The 17,350-nt window shown below is 39.6% G+C and overlaps 1 long non-coding RNA gene across 1 annotated transcript; it reads left to right on the top strand.

Annotated features, from left to right (window-relative positions):
* The first annotated feature begins 1,148 nt into the window (after window positions 1–1,148).
* LOC115507831 lies at window positions 1,149–15,514 on the top strand. Its single transcript, XR_003966815.1, has 3 exons — window positions 1,149–1,163; window positions 10,260–10,266; window positions 15,435–15,514. It is a non-coding gene; the product is annotated as an uncharacterized LOC115507831 (long non-coding RNA).
* The last annotated feature ends 1,836 nt before the right edge of the window (window positions 15,515–17,350 follow it).

Genomic DNA, 17,350 nt, shown 5'->3' on the forward strand with positions numbered 1-17,350 from the left:
TTTCGAGAAGAATGCTGGTGCAATTTTGATTGGGATTGCATTGAATGTGTAGATAGCTTTGGGTAGTATTGACATTTTGACAATATTTATTCTTCCAATCCATGAGCAGGGAATGTCTTTCCATTTCTTTGTATCTTCTTCAATTACCTTCATAAGCTTTCTATAGTTTTCAGCATACAGATCCTTTACATCTTTGGTTAGATTTATTCCTAGGTATTTTATGCTTCTTGGTGCAATTGTGAATGGGATCAGTTTCTTTATTTGTCTTTCTGTTGCTTCATTGTTAGTGTATAAGAATGCAACTGATTTCTGTACATTGATTTTGTATCCTGCAACTTTGCTGAATTCATGTATCAGTTCTAGCAGACTTTGGGTGGAGTCTATCGGATTTTCCATGTATAATATCATGTCATCTGCAAAAAGCGAAAGCTTGACTTCATCTTTGCCAATTTTGATGCCTTTGATTTCCTTTTGTTGTCTGATTGCTGATGCTAGAACTTCCAGCACTATGTTAAACAACAGCGGTGAGAGTGGGCATCCCTGTCGTGTTCCTGATCTCAGGGAAAAAGCTCTCAGTTTTTCCCCGTTGAGGATGATGTTAGCTGTGGGCTTTTCATAAATGGCTTTTATGATGTTTAAGTATGTTCCTTCTATCCCGACTTTCTCAAGGGTTTTTATTAAGAAAGGGTGCTGGATTTTGTCAAAGGCCTTTTCTGCATCGATTGACAGGATCATATGGTTCTTCTTTTTTTTTGTTAATGTGATGTATCACGTTGATTGATTTGCGAATGTTGAACCAGCCCTGCATCCCAGGAATGAATCCCACTTGATCATGGTGAATAATTCTTTTTATATGCCATTGAATTCTATTTGCTAGTATCTTATTGAGAATTTTTGCATCCATGTTCATCAGGGATATTGGCCTGTAGTTCTCTTTTCTTACTGGGTCTCTGTCTGGTTTAGGAATCAAAGTAATACTGGCTTCATAGAATGAGTCTGGAAGTTTTCCTTCCCTTTCTATCTTGGAATAGCTTGAGAAGGATAGGTATTATCTCTGCTTTAAACGTCTGGTAGAACTCCCCTGGGAAGCCATCTGGTCCTGGACTCTTATTTGTTGGGAGATTTTTGATAACCGATTCAATTTCTTCACTGGTTATGGGTCTGTTCAAGCTTTCTCTTTCCTCCTGATTGAGTTTTGGAAGAGTGTGGGTGTTTAGATATTTGTCCATTTCTTCCAGGTTGTCCAATTTGTTGGCATATAGTTTTTCATAGTATTCCCTGATAATTGTTTGTATCTCTGAGGGATTGGTTGTAATCATTCCATTTTCATTCATGATTTTATCTATTTGGGTCATCTCCCTTTTCTTTTTGAGAAGCCTGGCTAGAGGTTTGTCAATTTTGTTTATTTTCTCAAAAAACCAACTCTTGGTTTCGTTGATCTGCTCTACGGTTTTTTTAGATTCTATATTGTTTATTTCTGCTCTGATCTTTATCATTTCTCTTCTTCTGCTGGGTTTAGGCTGCCTTTGCTGTTCTGCTTCTATTTCCTTTAGGTGTGTTGTTAGATTTTGTATTTGGGATTTTTCTTGTTTCTTGAGATAGGCCTGGATTGCAATGTATTTTCCTCTCAGGACTGCCTTCGCTGCGTCCCAAAGCGTTTGGATTGTTGTCTTTTCATTTTCGTTTGTTTCCATATATTTTTTAATTTCTTCTCTAATTGCCTGGTTGACCCACTCATTCGTTAGTAGGGTGTTCTTTAACCTCCATGCTTTTGGAGGTTTTCGAGACTCTTTCCTGTGGTTGATTTCAAGCTTCATAGCATTGTTGTCTGAAAGTATGCATGGTATAATTTCAATTCTTGTAAACTTATGAAGGGCTGTTTTGTGACCCAGTATATGATCTATCTTGGAGAACGTTCCATGTGCACTCGAGAAGAAAGTATATTCTGTTGCTTTGGGATGCAGAGTTCTAAATAGATCTGTCAAGTCCATCTGATCCAATGTATCATTCAGGGCCCTTGTTTCTTTATTGACCGTGTGTCTAGATGATCTTTCCATTTCTGTAAGTGAAGTGTTAAAATCCCGTGAAATTACCACATTCTTATCAATAAGGTTGCTTATGTTTATGAGTAATTGTTTTGTATATTTGGGGGCTCCGGTATTCGGCGCATAGACATTTATAATTGTTAGCTCTTCCTGATGGATAGACCCTGTAACTATTATATAATGTCCTTCTTCATCTCTTGTTACAGCCTTTAATTTAAAGTCTACTTTGTCTGATAGAAGTATGGCTACTCCAGCTTTCTTTTGGCTTCCAGTAGCATGATAAATAGTTCTCCATCCCCTCACTCTCAATCTAAAGGTGTCCTCAGATCTGAAATGAGTCTCCTGTAGACAGCAAATAGATGGGTCTTGTTTTTTTATCCATTCTGATACCCTATGTCTTTTGGTTGGCGCATTTAGTCCATTTACATTCAGTGTTATTATTGAAAGATACGGGTTTAGAGTCATTGTGATGTCTGTATGTTTTATGCTTGTAGTGATGTCTCTTATACTTTGTCTCACAGGATCCCCCTTAGGATCTCTTGTAGGGCTGGTTCAGTGGTGACAAATTCCTCCAGTTTGTGTTTGTTTGGGAAGACCTTTATCTCTCCTTCTATTCTAAATGACAGACTTGCTGGATAAAGGATTCTCGGCTGCATATTTTTCCTGTTTAGCACACTGAAGATCTCGTGCCAATCCTTTCTGGCCTGCCAAGTTTCAAAAGAGAGATCAGTCACGAGTCTTATAGGTCTCCCTTTATATGTGAGGGCATGTTTATCCCTTGCTGCTTTCAGAATTTTCTCTTTATCCTTGTAGTTTGTCAGTTTCACTATGATATGTCATGCAGAAGATCGATTCAAGTTACGTCTGAAGGGAGTTCTCTGTGCCTCTTGGATTTCAATGCCTTTTTCCTTCCCCAGTTCAGGGACGTTCTCAGCTATAATTTCTTCAAGTACCCCTTCAGCACCTTTCCCTCTCTCTTCCTCCTCTGGGATACCAATTATGCGTATATTATTTCTTTTTAGTGTATCACTTAGTTCTCTAATTTTCCCCTCATACTCCTGGATTTTTTTATCTCTCTTTCTCTCAGCTTCCTCTTTTTCCATAACTTTATCTTCTAGTTCACCTATTCTCTCCTCTGCCTCTTCAATCCGAGCTTTCGTCGTTTCCATTTTGTTTTGCGTTTCGTTTAAAGCGCTTTTCAGCTCCTCGTGACTGTTCCTTAGTCCCTTGATCTCTGTAGCAAGAGATTCTCTGCTGTCCTCTATACTGTTTTCCAGCCCAGCGATTAATTTTATGACTATTATTCTAAATTCACTTTCTGTTATATCATTTAAATCCTTTTTGATCAGTTCATTAGCTGTTGTTATTTCCTGGAGATTCTTCTGAGGGGAATTCTTCCGCTTGGTCATTTTGGATAGTCCCTGAAGTGGTGAGGACCTGCAGGGCACTTCCCCTGTGCTGTGGTGTATAACTGGAGTTGGTGGGCGGGGCCGCAGTCAGTCCTGATGTCTGCCCCCAGCCCACCGCTGGGGCCACAGTTAGACTGGTGTGTGCCTTCTCTTCCCCTCTCCTAGGGGCAGGATTCACTGTGGGGTTGCGTGGCCCGTCTGGGCTACTTGCACACTGCCAGGCTTGTGGTGCTGGGGATCTGGCGTATTAGCTGGGGTGGGTAGGCAAGGTGCACGGGGGCAGGAGGGGCAGGCTTAGCTCTCTTCTCCTTAGGTGATCCACTTCAGGACGGGCCCTGTGGCAGCGTGAGGGAGTCAGATCCGCTGCCGGAAGTTTGGCTCTGCAGAAGCACAGTGTTGGGTGTTTGCGTGGAGCGAGCAAGTTCCCTGGCAGGAACTGGTTCCCTTTGGGATTTTGGCTGTGGGGTGGGCGGGGGAGATGGCGTTTGCAAGCTCCTTTGTTCCCCACCAAACTGAGCTCTGTCGTCCGGGGGCTCAGCAGCTCTCCCTCCCTTTGTCCTCCAGCCTTCCCGCTTTCTGAGCAGAGCTGTTAACTTATGACCTCCCAGAGGCTAAGTCGCGCTTGCTGTGGGAACACACTCTGTCAGTCAGGCCCCTCAGCTTTTGCAAGCCAGACTTGGGGGCTCTGCCTGGCTGGCGAGCCGCCCCTCCGCCCCGGCTCCCTCCCGCCAGTCCGTGGAGCGCGTACCACCTCGCCGCCCTTCCTACCCTCTTCCGTGGGCCTCTGGTCTGCGCTTGGCTCTGGAGACTCCGTTCTGCTAATCCTCTGGCGGTTTTCTGGGTTATTTAGGCAGGTGTAGGTGGAATCTAAGTGATCAGCAGGACGCGAGGTGAGCCCAGCGTCCTCCTACGCCACCATCTTCTTCCGAATTCTCCTTATGAATTTTAGAATCAGTTTGAAAAATTCCATAAAAATCCTGTTGGATTAGAATTTAACTTAATTTAGAGATTAATTAGGGAAAGTTCATAGCTTTATGATACAGAGTTACCACACAAAATTTGTGATAGTTCTCCACTTATTCAAGTAGGTTCTTTTTGATGGCCTATGTTTCATATATTTCTCAAATATATTTACCACAATTTTTGTTATATTTATTCTTAAGTGAGTAGGTACGATTCTAAGATGGCCCCCAAGATTTCCACCTCCTGGTATGCATATCCTGTATAATCACCTTCCCTTGCACGTGGATATGAGTATGATAGGATAGTTGCTCCCTTGATTAGATGACATTATGTGACAAAAGTGATGGAATAGTCACTCCTATGATTACATTACATTATGTAAGACTCCATTATAGCAGACTGAAATGAGATTCTCCTGCTGGCTTTGAAGAAAGAAGCAAGCTGCTATGCTATAAAAAGGAGGCATCAGAGCTAGTACCTGAGGATGGCTTTTAGGAAATGAGAGCAAGGCCTCAGGTGATAGCAAGAAATTAGAGCCCTCAGCTCTACAATAGCAAGGAATTGAATTCTGCTAATAACCATGTAAGCTTAGAAAAGGACCCTGAGCCCGCGATGAGACCATAGACTCTGCCAACACCTTGACTCCATTCTGGTGAGACCCTGAACATAGGATCCATCTCAGCTGTGCCCAGACTCCTGATCCACAGAAACTGTGAGAAAATAAGTGTGTGCTGTTTTAAGCCTCTAAATTTATTTTAACTTATTATGCAGGATTAAAAAGCATATACATCAGGTATATCATTTTATCCCCCCTTATTACTGTGAATGGGTTTGTTTCCTTGTCACTGTGAATGAGTTCTTTTTAAAATTTCATTTTAGAATAGTTATTACTGGTTATAGGGGTGCTATTTTTTTTTAAGTAGGCTTCACATCCAGTGCAGAGCCCAACATGGGGCTTGAACTCATGACCCTGAGATCAAGATTTGAGCTGAGATTAAGAGTCTTATGCTTAACTGACTGAACCACTTAGGCAAGGGGTGCTATTTTTTTTTTACATTTGTTTATTTATTTTTGAGAGACAGAGAAAGAGCACAAGCGGGGGATGGGCAGAGAGCGGAGACACAGGCTCCAGGCTCCAGGCTCCAAGCTGTCAGCACAGAGCCCCACGTGGGGCTTGAACCCACAAACCACGAGATCGTGACTTGAGCCGAAGTCGTACGCTTGACCGACTGAGCCGCCCAGGCGCCCCAAGGGGTGCTATTTTTATATGTTGATCTTTATCCAGAAATCCTAATGAAATTTCTTATTAGATCTAATGATGTGTAGATTTTCTTGGATTTTCTATGTGGACAACCATATTTAATAATGACAATTTTGTCTTTCATTTTCTGAGTCTTATACTCATATTCTTTATACTCTTAAAGTCTTATACTCCTATAGTCTTATTCTCCATTTTTGCATAGGTCAAGACCTTTAGTACAATATCGTGACAGAAGATATAAGAAATCTTATCTTGTTATTGACTTTAATGGAATGGTTCTATTAATTCTCCACTAATTTGATGTTTACCATATGTTTTTTTATAGACATTATTCATCAAGTTAAAGACTTTTTTGTTTTGTGTTTTGCTTTTTTTTTTTTTTATCCACTGTGATAATCTTTATCTCCTAACTGGAGCATTTAAATCTAGTTTCCTTTAAAATGGTTACTGATATATTATGGTTTAAATCTTATATCTTATTTTGTCCATTCTCTTCAGATACAGATTCTATTTCCTTTTCTCTCACATCTTGCTTTTTAATCAATTTTGATTGAATATTTTTATCATGCCATTTATTTCCTCTCTACTGGTTTGGAAGTTACATCCTTGATTTCTATTATTTTACTGGTTACCCTGCCTCTGATCAAAGTCTAAAGTTCATTAAAACTTTACCCTCATCCTAGATAACTTGCTTTGTTCCCTCCCAAACTAGATGCTATTGTCTGGTATGTATGTATGTATGTATGTATTTATTTATTTATTTGTTTGTTTATTTATTATTGTGGTCAGATTATGAGAGGGACAATGGCAAAGGAAACTTCCTTCCAAGAGCTTTTCAGAAAAGATGAAGGAAAGCTGATGGAATTGGAAGGTATTCAGGCAAACTGAAGCACACTTCTATGGAATTGAGGTCCCAGGTGCTTCCTGAAGATTCCAGAATTGCAGATCTTTAAGGCCTATTGTATGGGGTGTGCTTTGCAAGAGGTAAATGTTATCTAGAAGCAGATTCTAGCTCAATTGAAGGCAAAACTGGGGATGAAGAGGAGCAAATGTATTGTCGTGGACTTTATTTAATCCTTCTAGACATTATTATTACTGCCTAATGTGGCCAATGTTTACTTACATTTGCCCACATATTTACCACTTTCTTTGTTTTTTATTCCTTCTTGCATTTCAGACCTTCCATTTGGGATCACTTTCTTTCTTCCAGAAGTACATCCTATAGGATCTTCCTTAGTCAGAGTATGATGGTGATAAACTTTCAAAGTTTATTGTTTCTAAGAACATGTCTTTGTTTGCCTTTGTTCTTTTTTTTATTATGAAATTTATTGTCACACTGGTTTCCATACAACACCCAGTGTTCATCCCAACAGGTGCCCTCCTCAATACCCATCACCCACCCACCCCTCCTTCCCAACCCCCATAAACCCTCAGTTTGTTCTCAGATTTTAAAAGTCTCTTATGTTTTGGCTCCCTCCCTCGCTAACCACTTTTTTTCTCCACTTCCCCCATGGTCTTCTGCTAAGTTTCTCAGGATCCACAAAGGAGCGAAAACATATGGAATCTGCCCTTCTCTGTATGACTTATTTCACTTAGCATCACACTCTCCAGTTCCATCCAGGTTGCTACAAAAGGCCATATTTCATTCTTTCTCATTGCCACGTAGTATTCCATTGTGTATATAAACCACAATTTCTTTATCCATTCGTCAGTTGATGGAATTTAGGCTCCTTTCATAATTTGGCTATTATTGAAAGTGCTGCTATAAACATTGGGGTACATGTTCCCCTATGCATCAGTACTCCTATATCCCTTGGGTAAATTCCTAGCAGTGCTACTGCTGGGTCATAGGGTAGGTCTATTGTTAATTTTTTGAGGAACCTCCACACTGTTTTCCAGAGCAGCTGCACCAGTTTGCATTCCCACCAACAGTGCAAGAGGGTTCCCGTTTCTCCACATCCTCTCCAGCATCTATAGTCTCCTGTTTTATTCATTTTAGCCACTCTGACTGGCATGAGGTGGTATCTGAGTGTGGTTTTGATTTGTATTTCCCTGATGAGGAGCGACGTTGAGCATCTTTTCATGTGCCTGTTGGCCATCTGCATGTCTTCTTTAGAGAAGTGTCTATTCATGTTTTCTGCCCATTTCTTCACTGGATTTTTTTTTTTTTTGGTGTGGAGTTTGGTGAGCTCTTTATAGATTTTGGATACTAGCCCTTTGTCTGATATGTCATTTGCAAATATCTTTTCCCATTCCGTTGGTTGCCTTTTAGTTTTGTTGGTTGTTTCCTTTGCTGTGCAGAAGCTTTTTATCTTGATGAGGTCCCAATAGTTCATTTGTGCTTTTAATTCCCTTGCCTTTCGGGATGTGTCAAGGAAGAAATTGCTGTGGCTGAGGTCAGAGAGGTTTTCCCCTGCTTTCTCCTCTAGGGTTTTGATGGTTTCTTGTCTCACATTCAGGTTCTTTATCCATTTTGAGTTTGTTTTTGTGAATGGTGTAAGAAAGTGGTCTAATTTCATCCTTCTACTTGTTGCTGTCCAGTTCTCCCAGCACCATTTGTTAAAGAGACTGTCTTTTTTCCATTGGATATTCTTTCCTGCTTTGTCAAAGGTTAGCTGGCCATACTTTTGTGGGTCTAGTTCTGGGGTTTCTATTCTATTCCATTGGTCTATATGTCTGTTTTTGTGCCAATACCATGCTGTCTTGATGATTACAGCTTTGTAGTGGAGGCTAAAGTCTGGGATTGTGATGCCTCCTGCTTTGGTCTTCTTCAAAATTCCTTTGGCTATTCGGGGCCTTTTGTGGTTCCATATGAATTTTAGGATTCCTTGTTCTAGTTTCGAGAAGAATGCTGGTACAATTTTGATTGGGATTGCATTGAATGTGTAGATAGCTTTGGGTAGTATTGACATTTTGACAATATTTATTCTTCCAATCCATGAGCACGGAATGTTTTTCCATTTCTTTATATCTTCTGCAATATCCTTCCTAAGCTTTCTATAGTTTTCAGCATACAGATCTTTTACATCTTTGGTTAGATTTATTCCTAGGTATTTTATGCTTCTTGGTGCAATTGTGAATGGGATCAGTTTCTTTATTTGTCTTTCTGTTGCTTCATTATTAGTGTATAAGAATGCAACTGATTTCTGTACATTGATTTTGTATCCTGCAACTTTGCTGAATTCATGTATCAGTTCTAGCAGACTTCTGGTGGAGTCTATCGGATTTTCCATGTATAATATCATGTCATCTGCAAAAAGCAAAAGCTTGACTTCATCTTTGCCAATTTTGATGCCTTTGATTTCCTTTTGTTGTCTGATTGCTGATGCTAGCACTTCCAACACTATGTTAAACAACAGCGGTGAGGGTGGACATCCCTGTCATGTTCCTGATCAGGGAGAAAGCTCTCAGTTTCTCCCCATTGAGGATGATATTAGCTGTGGGCTTTTCATAAATGGCTTTTATCATGTTTAAATATGTTCTTTCTATCCCGACTTTCTCTAGGGTTTTTATTGAGAAACGATGCTGAATTTTGTCAAATGCTTTTTTCTGCATCGATTGACAGGATCATATGATTCTTATCTTTTCTTTTATTAATGTGATGTATCACACTGATTGATTTGTGAATGTGGAACCAGCCCTGCAGCCCAGGAATGAATCCCACTTGATCATGGTGAATAATTCTTTCTTCCTGTTTGAATTTTGGAAGTGTGTGGGAGTTTAGGAATTTGTCCATTTCTTCCAGGTTGTCCAGTTTGTTGGCATATAATTTTTCATTGTATTCCCTGATAATGGCTTGTATTTCTGAGGGATTGGTTGTTATAATTCCATTTTCATTCAAGATTTTATCTATTTGGGTCATCTCCCTTTTCTTTTTGAGAAGCCTGGCTAGAGGTTTATCAATTTTGTTTATTTTTTCAAAAAACCAACTGTTGGTTTCATTGATTTGCTCTACAGTTTTTTTAGATTCTATATTGTTTATTTCTGCTCTGTTCTTTATTATTTCTCTTCTTCTACTGGATTTGGGGTGTCTTTGCTGTTCTGCTTCTAGTTCCTTTAGGTGTGCTGTTAGATTTTGTATTTGGGATTTTTCTTGTTTCTTGAGATAGGCCTGGATTGCAATGTATTTTCCTCTCAGGACTGCCTTCACTGCATCCCAAAGCGTTTGGATTGTTGTATTTTCATCTTCATTTGTTTCCATATATTTTTTAATTTCTTCTCAAATTGCCTGGTTGACCCAGTCATTCTTTAGTAGGGTGTTCTTAAACCTCCATGCTTTTGTTTTCAGTTTTCCAGAGTTTTACTTGTGGTTGATTTCAAGCTTCATCACATTGTGGTCTGAAAGTATGCATGGCATGATCTCAATTCTTGTATACTTATGAAGGGCTGTCTTGTGACCCAGTATGTGATCTATCTTGGAGTAGGTTCCATGTGTACTCGAGAGGAAAGTATGTTCTCTTTCTTTGGGATGCAGAGTTCTAAATAGATCTGTCAAGTCCATCTGAGGCAGTGTATCATTCAGGGCCTTTGTATCTTTATTGATCCCGTGTCTAGATGATCTATCCCATGTTGTAAGTGGAGTATTAAAGTCCCCTGCAATACCACATTCTTATCAATAAGGTTGCTTATGTTTGTAATTCTTTTATATATTTGGGGGCTCCTGTATTCGGTGCATAGACATTTATAATTGTTAGTCTTCCTGATGGATAGACCCTGTAATTATTATATAATGCCCTCTTCATCTCTTGTTACAGCCTTTAATTTAAAGTCTAGTTTGTCTGATATAAGTGTGGCTACTCCAGTTATCTTTTGACTTCCAGTAGCATGAAAAATAGTTCTCCATCCCCTCACTCTCAATCTGAAGGTGTCCTCAGGTCTAAAATTAGTCTCTTGTAGACAGCAAATAGATGGGTCTTGTTTTTTTTTTTTATCCATTCTGATACCCTATGTCTTTTGGTTGGCGCATTTAGGCCATTTACATTCAGTGTTATTACAGAAAGATATGGGTTTAGAGTCATTGTGATGTCCGTAGGTTTCATGCTTGTAGCGATGTCTCTGGTACTTTGTCTCACAGGATCCCCCTTAGGATCTCTTGTAGGGCTGGTTTAGTGGTGACAAATTCCTTCAGTTTGTGTTTGTTTGGGAAGACCTTTATCTCTCCTTCTATTCTAAATGACAGACTTGCTGGATAAAGTATTCTTGGCTGCACATTTTTTCTGTTTGTCACATTGAAGATTTCCTGCGGTTCCTTTCTGGCCTGCCAAGTTTCAGTAGATAGATCTGCCACCAGTCTTATGGGTCTCCCCTTATAAGTTAGAGCGTGTTTATCCCTAGCTGCTTTCAGAATTATCTCTTTATCCCTATATTTTGCCATTTCACTATGATATGTCATGTAGAAGATGGATTCAAGTTACGTCTGAAGGGAGTTCTCTGTGCCTCTTGGATTTCAATGCCTTTTTCCTTCCCCAGTTCAGGGAAGTTCTCAGCTATGATTTCTTCCAGTACACTTTCAGCACGTTTCCCTCTCTCTTCCTCCTCTGGAATCCGAATTATGCGTACATTATTTCGTTTACTTATGTCACTTAGTTCTCTAAGTCTCCCCTCATACTCCTGGATTTTTTTACCTCTCTTTTTCTCAGCTTCTTCTTTTTCCATAATTTTACCTTCTAATTCACCTATTCTCTCCTCTGCCTTTTCAATCCGAGCTGTAGTCGCCTCCTTTTTATTTTGCAGCTCATTTATAGCATTTGTTTTAGTTCCTCCTGACTGTTTCTTAGTCCCTTGATCTCTGTAGTAATAGATTCTCTGCTGTTCTCTATACTTTTTTCAAGCCCAGTGATTAATTTTATGATTATTATTTTAAATTCATTTTCTGCTATATTGCTTAAATCGTTTTTGATTAGATCGTTAGCTGTCGCTACTTCCTGGAGTTTCTTTTGAGGAGAATTCATCCATTTCGTCATTTTGGATAGTGCCTAGAGTGGCGCGGAACTGCAGGGCTCTTCCTCTGTGCTGTCTGGAGTAACTTGCATTGGTGGGTGGGGCCGCAGTGAGACCTGATGTCTGCCCCCAGCCCACCGCTGGGGCCACAGTCAAACTCGTGTGTACCTTGTCTTCCCCTCTCCCAGGGTCAGGACTCACTGTGGAGTGGTGTGGCCTTTGGGCTAGTTGCACACTGCCAGTCTTGTGGTACTGCTTCGATGGGATCTGGCATATTAGCTGGGGTGGATCCGCAAGGTGCATGGGGCAGGCTCAGCTGGCTTTGCCTTTGGTAGTCCACTTTGGAAGGGGCCCTGTGGCACTGGGAGGGAGGCAGACCCGTTGGAGGGATGGATCCACAGAAGCACAGCGTTGTGTGTTTGCGCAGTGCAAGCAATTTCTGTGAGGGGAACTGGCTCCCTTTGGGATTTTGGCCGGGGAATGGGAGAGGGAGAAGGTGCTTCCCAGTGCCTTTGTTCCCCGCCAAGCTGAGCTCTGTCCTCTGGGGTCAACAACTCTCCCTCCCGCTCTCTGAGCAGAACTGTTGACTTATAACATTCCAGATGTTAAGTCCCACTGGCTGTCAGAACACACTCTGTCTGGCCCCTCTGCTTTTGCAAGCCATACTCGGGGGCTCTGCCTTGCCAGACGGGCTGCCCCTCTACTGCCCTGGCTTCCTTCCACCAGTCCGTGTAGCGCACACCGCCTCTCCACCCTTCCTACCCTCCTCCAAGGGCCTCTTGTCTTTGCTTGGCTCCGGAGAGTCCATTTTGCTAGTCTTCTGCTTGTTATCAGGGTAAATTAGGCAGATGTGGGTGGAATCTAAGCGATCAGCAGGACGCAGTGAGCCCAGGATCCTCCTACGCCGCCATCTTCCTGATTTCCCGGTGTTTGACTCTTGTTTGCCTTTGTTCTTGAATGAGAGGGAGTTCAGCATCTAATTATAGGTTGAGAAACTTATATGGCTTTCTCTACACCCCCTGGGGTTGAGGAAAGAAGTTTAGTTTTGGTTTGCTCTTATTCTGACAGTGCATATTTTTGGTCTCCAATTAACGTGGGGAGGGTATACACACACACACACACACACACACACACACCACAACTTCTTCATCAGTTCATAATTTGATGGACATTTGGGCTCTTTCCATAAATTGGCTATTGTTGATAATACTGCTATACATCTGAGCACATGTATCCCTTTGAATCAGTGTTTTTGTATCCTTTAGGTAAATGCCCCGAGGGCAATTGCTGAATTGTAAGATAGTTCTAATTTTATTTTTTTGAGGAACCTCCATACTATTATCCAGAGTGGTTACATCAGCTAGCATTCCCACTAGCAGTGTCAGAGAGTCCTCCTTTCTCCCCATCCTCACCAAAACCTGTTGTTTCTTGTGTTGATGATTTTAGCCATTCTGACAGGTGAGGCAATATCTCATTGTAGTTTTGATTTACATTTCCCAGATGACCACTGATGTTGGGCATCATTTTATGTGTCTGTTAGTCACCTGGATGTCTTCTGTGGAAAAATGCCTGTTCATGCCTTCTTTCCGTTTTTTAAATGGATTATTTGTTTTCTGGGTATTGAGTTTGTTAAGTTCTATATAGATTTTGGATATGAACCCTCTATCAGATATGTCATTTGGAAATATCATCTCCCATTCTGTAGGATGCCTTTTAGTTTTGTTGATTGTCACCTTCACTTTACAGAAGTTTTTATCTTGATGAAATCCGAATAGTTTATTTTTGCTTTTATTTCCCTTGCCCCAGGAAATACATCAAGTAAGAAGTTGCTGTGGCTGTTGTCAAAGAGGTTACTGCCTGTGTTCTCCTCTAGGATTTTGATAGTTTTATGTCTCACATGTAGGTCTTTCATCGATTTTGAATTTATTATTGTGTATGGTATAAATGGTTGAGTTTTTTAAAATATAATTTATTGTCAAATTGGTTTCCATACAACACACAGTGCTCATCCCAACAAGTGCCCTCCTCAATGCCCATCACCCACTTTCCCCTCTCCCCCACTCCTCATCAACCCTCAGTTTGTTCTCAGTATTTAAGAGTCTCTTATGAGTTTCATTCTTTTGCATTTTGCTGTCCAGTTTTCCCAACACCATTTGTTGAAGAGACTATCTTTTTTTCCATTGGATATTCTTTCCAGCTTTGTCAAAGATAAGTTGACCATGTAGTTGTGGGTACATTTCTGCATTTTCTATTCTGTTACATTGATCTACATGTATTTTTTGTGCCAGTTCCATACTGACTTGATGACTACAGCTTTGTAATATAACTTGAAGTCCAGAATTGTAATGCCTCCAGCTTTGCTTTTTTTTTTCTTTCAAGATTTATTTGGCTATTTGGGGTCTTTTGTTTTTCCATACAAATTTTAGGATTGTTTGTTCTAGCTCTGTGAAAACTGCTGGTGGTATTTTGATAGGGCTTGCATTAAATGTGTAGATTGCTTTGGGTAATATAGACATTTTAACAATATTTGTTCTTCCAGTTCATGGGCATAGAATGTTTTTCCATTTCTTTGTGTCATCTTCAATTTTTTTCATCAGTATTTTTAGTTTTTGGAGTATAGATCTTTGGCCGCATTGGCTAGGTTTATTCCCAGGTATCTTATGGTTTTTGGTACAATTGTAAATGGGATCAATTCCTTGATTTCTCTTTCTGCTGTTTCTTTATTAGTGTATAGAAATGCAACAGATCTCTGTATTTTGATTTTTTATCCTGCAACTTTGCTGAATTTGTGTATCTGTTCTAGCAATTTTTTGCTTTCAGGTTTTCTACAAAAGTATGATGTCATCTGCAAATAGTGAAAGTTTGACTTCTTCCTTGCGGATTTGGATGCCTTTTATTTCTTTTCGTTGTCTGATTACTGAGGCTAGGACTTCCAAGTGTGTTAAATAACTGTGGTGAAAGTGGACATCGCTGTCTTGTTCTTGACCATAGAGGAAAAGCTGTAAGTTTTTCCCCATTGAGGATATTACCTGTGGATCTTTCATATATGGCCTTATGATGTTGAGGTATGTTCCCTTTATCCCTACTTTGTTGAGGGTTGTTATTAAGAATGGATACTGGGGCGCCTGGGTGGCGCAGTCGGTTAAGCGTCCGACTTCAGCCAGGTCACGATCTCGCGTTCCGTGAGTTCGAGCCCCGCGTCAGGCTCTGGGCTGATGGCTCAGAGCCTGGAGCCTGTTTCTGATTCTGTGTCTCCCTCTCTCTCTGCCCCTCGCCCGTTCATGCTCTGTCTCTCTCTGTCCCAAAAATAAATAAACGTTGAAAAAAAAAAAAAAGAATGGATACTGTGCTTTGTCAAATGTTTTTTCTGAACCTATTGAGAGGATCATATGGTTATTTTCCTTTCTTTTATTAATGTGGTGTATCACATTGATTGATTTGTGAACATTTGAACCACACTTGTAGCCCAGGATTAAATCCCAGTTGATTGTAGTGAATGATTCTTTTAATGTGCCATTAGATTCAATTTGCTAGTATCTTGTTGAGAATTTTTGCATCCATGTTTATCAAGGATATTGGCCTGTAATTCTCTTTTTTAGTTGGGTCTTTCTCTGGTTTAAGAATCAAGGTAATGCTGGTCTTGTAGAATGTATTTGGAAATTTTCCTCCATTTTTTGGAACAGTGTGGGAAGAATTTAGTTTTCTTTAAATGTTTGGTAGAATGCCCCTGGGAAGCCATCTGGCTCTGGACTTTTGTTTGTCAGGAGATGTTTGATTACTCATTCAAATATTTTGCTGGTTTTTGTTCTGCACAAGTTTTATTATTCTTCCTGTTTCGGTTTGGGTAGTTCATATGTTTCTAGGAATTTATAAATTTTTTTAAGATTGCCCAATTTTTGGCATATACTTTTTCATAATATTCTCTTATAATTGTTTTTATTTCTCTGGTGTTGGTTGTGATGTCTTCTCTCTCACTCGTGATTTTATTTATTTGAGTCCTTTCTCTTTTTGTTAAGTCTGGCTAGGGGGTTATCAATTTTATTTATGTTTTCAAAAAGACACCTCCTGGTTTTATTGATTTATTCTACTGTGGTTTTTCTATATCATTTATTTCTGCTCTTATCTTTATTAAAATTTTTTTTTTAAAGAGAGAGAAAGAGTGCAAGCAGGGGAGAGGGGCAGAGGGTGAGTGAGAGAGAATCTTTAAGCAGGTCCACACTCAGTGTGGAGCCCAATGCAAGGCTCAATCCTCTGACCCTGGGATCATGACCTCAGTCGAAATCAAGAGTTGAGACACTGAACCGACTGAGCCATTCAGGTGCCCCATGTTCTAATTTTTTTATGTCCCTTTTCTGATGGCTTTAACCTTAATTTGTTTTCATTTTTCTAACTCCTTCAGGTGTAAGTTTAGGTTGCATATTTGAGATTTTTCTTGATTTTTGAGTTAGGCCTTTATTGCTATATATTTCCCTCTTATGACTGCTTTTGCTGCATCTCAAAGATTTTGGAGCATTATGTTTTCATTATCATTTGTTTCCATGTATTTTTAAAAATTTCTTCTTTAATTTCCCAATTGACCCATTTATTCTTTATTAGGATGTTCTTTAACCTCTATGTATGTCTGGTCTTTCCAATTTTTTTTCTTGAGGTTGACTTCAAGTTTCATAGCACTGAGGTCTGAATATATGCATGGTATGATCTCAGTCTTTTTGAACTTGTTGAGGACTGATTTGTGACCAACTATGTGATCTTTTCTGGAGAATGTCCCATGTGCCCTTGAAAAAATGTGTATTCTTGTCTTTTAGGATGAAATGTTCTGAATATATCTGTCAAGTCTATCTGGTCCAGTGTGTCATTCAAAAACAGTGTTTCCTTGTTGATTTTCTGCTTAAATGATTTGTACGTTGATGTAAATGTGGTATTAAGTCCCCTCTTTATTATCCATGAGTTCCTTTATGGTTCTTATTAATTGTTTTATATGTGTGGGTTCTCCCATAGATAGATAGATCTTCTTGTTGGATAGGTCCCTTTATTATGATATAATGCCCTTCTTCATATTTTGTTACAGTCTTTGGTTTAAAATCTAGGTTGTCTGTGAAGAGTGAAAGTTTGACCTCCTGGAGAACAAACTGAGAGTTATTTGAGGGGTTGTGGGAGGGGGATGGGCTAAATGGGTAAGGGGCACTAAGGAATCTACTCCTGAAATCATTGTTGCACTATATGCTAACTAATTTGGATGTAAAATTTTAAAAATAAAAAAATAAAATAAAATAAATAAAGTACTTTCTGTAATTGGCAAAAAAATAAAAGAAATAAAATCTAGGTTGTCTGATAGAAGTATCACTGCTCCAGCTTTTTTTTTTTTTACGTCCGTTTTCATGATATTGTTCTCCTTCCCCTTGTTTTCAATATGCAAGTGTCTTTAGGTCAAAAATGAGTGTTTTGTAGGTAGCGTATAGCTGGGTCTTTTTTTAAATCCATTCTGATACCTATGCCTTTTGATTGGAACATTTAGTCCGTTTACATTCAGAGTAATTATTGATAGATATGTATTTAGTGCCATTTTATTACTTGTTTTGTCATTGATTCTGGAGATTTCCTCTGTTCCTTTCTAGTTTGTGTCACTTTTGATCTTTCTTTCCCACTCAAAGAGTCCCCTTAAATATTTCTTGCAAGACTTGTTCAGTTATCATGAACTCCTTTACTTTTTGTTTATCTCTCCTTCTATTCTG

The sequence above is a fragment of the Lynx canadensis genome, chromosome X (genome assembly GCF_007474595.2).
Source record: "Lynx canadensis isolate LIC74 chromosome X, mLynCan4.pri.v2, whole genome shotgun sequence".
In the NCBI taxonomy this organism is placed as follows: Eukaryota; Metazoa; Chordata; class Mammalia; order Carnivora; family Felidae; genus Lynx; species Lynx canadensis.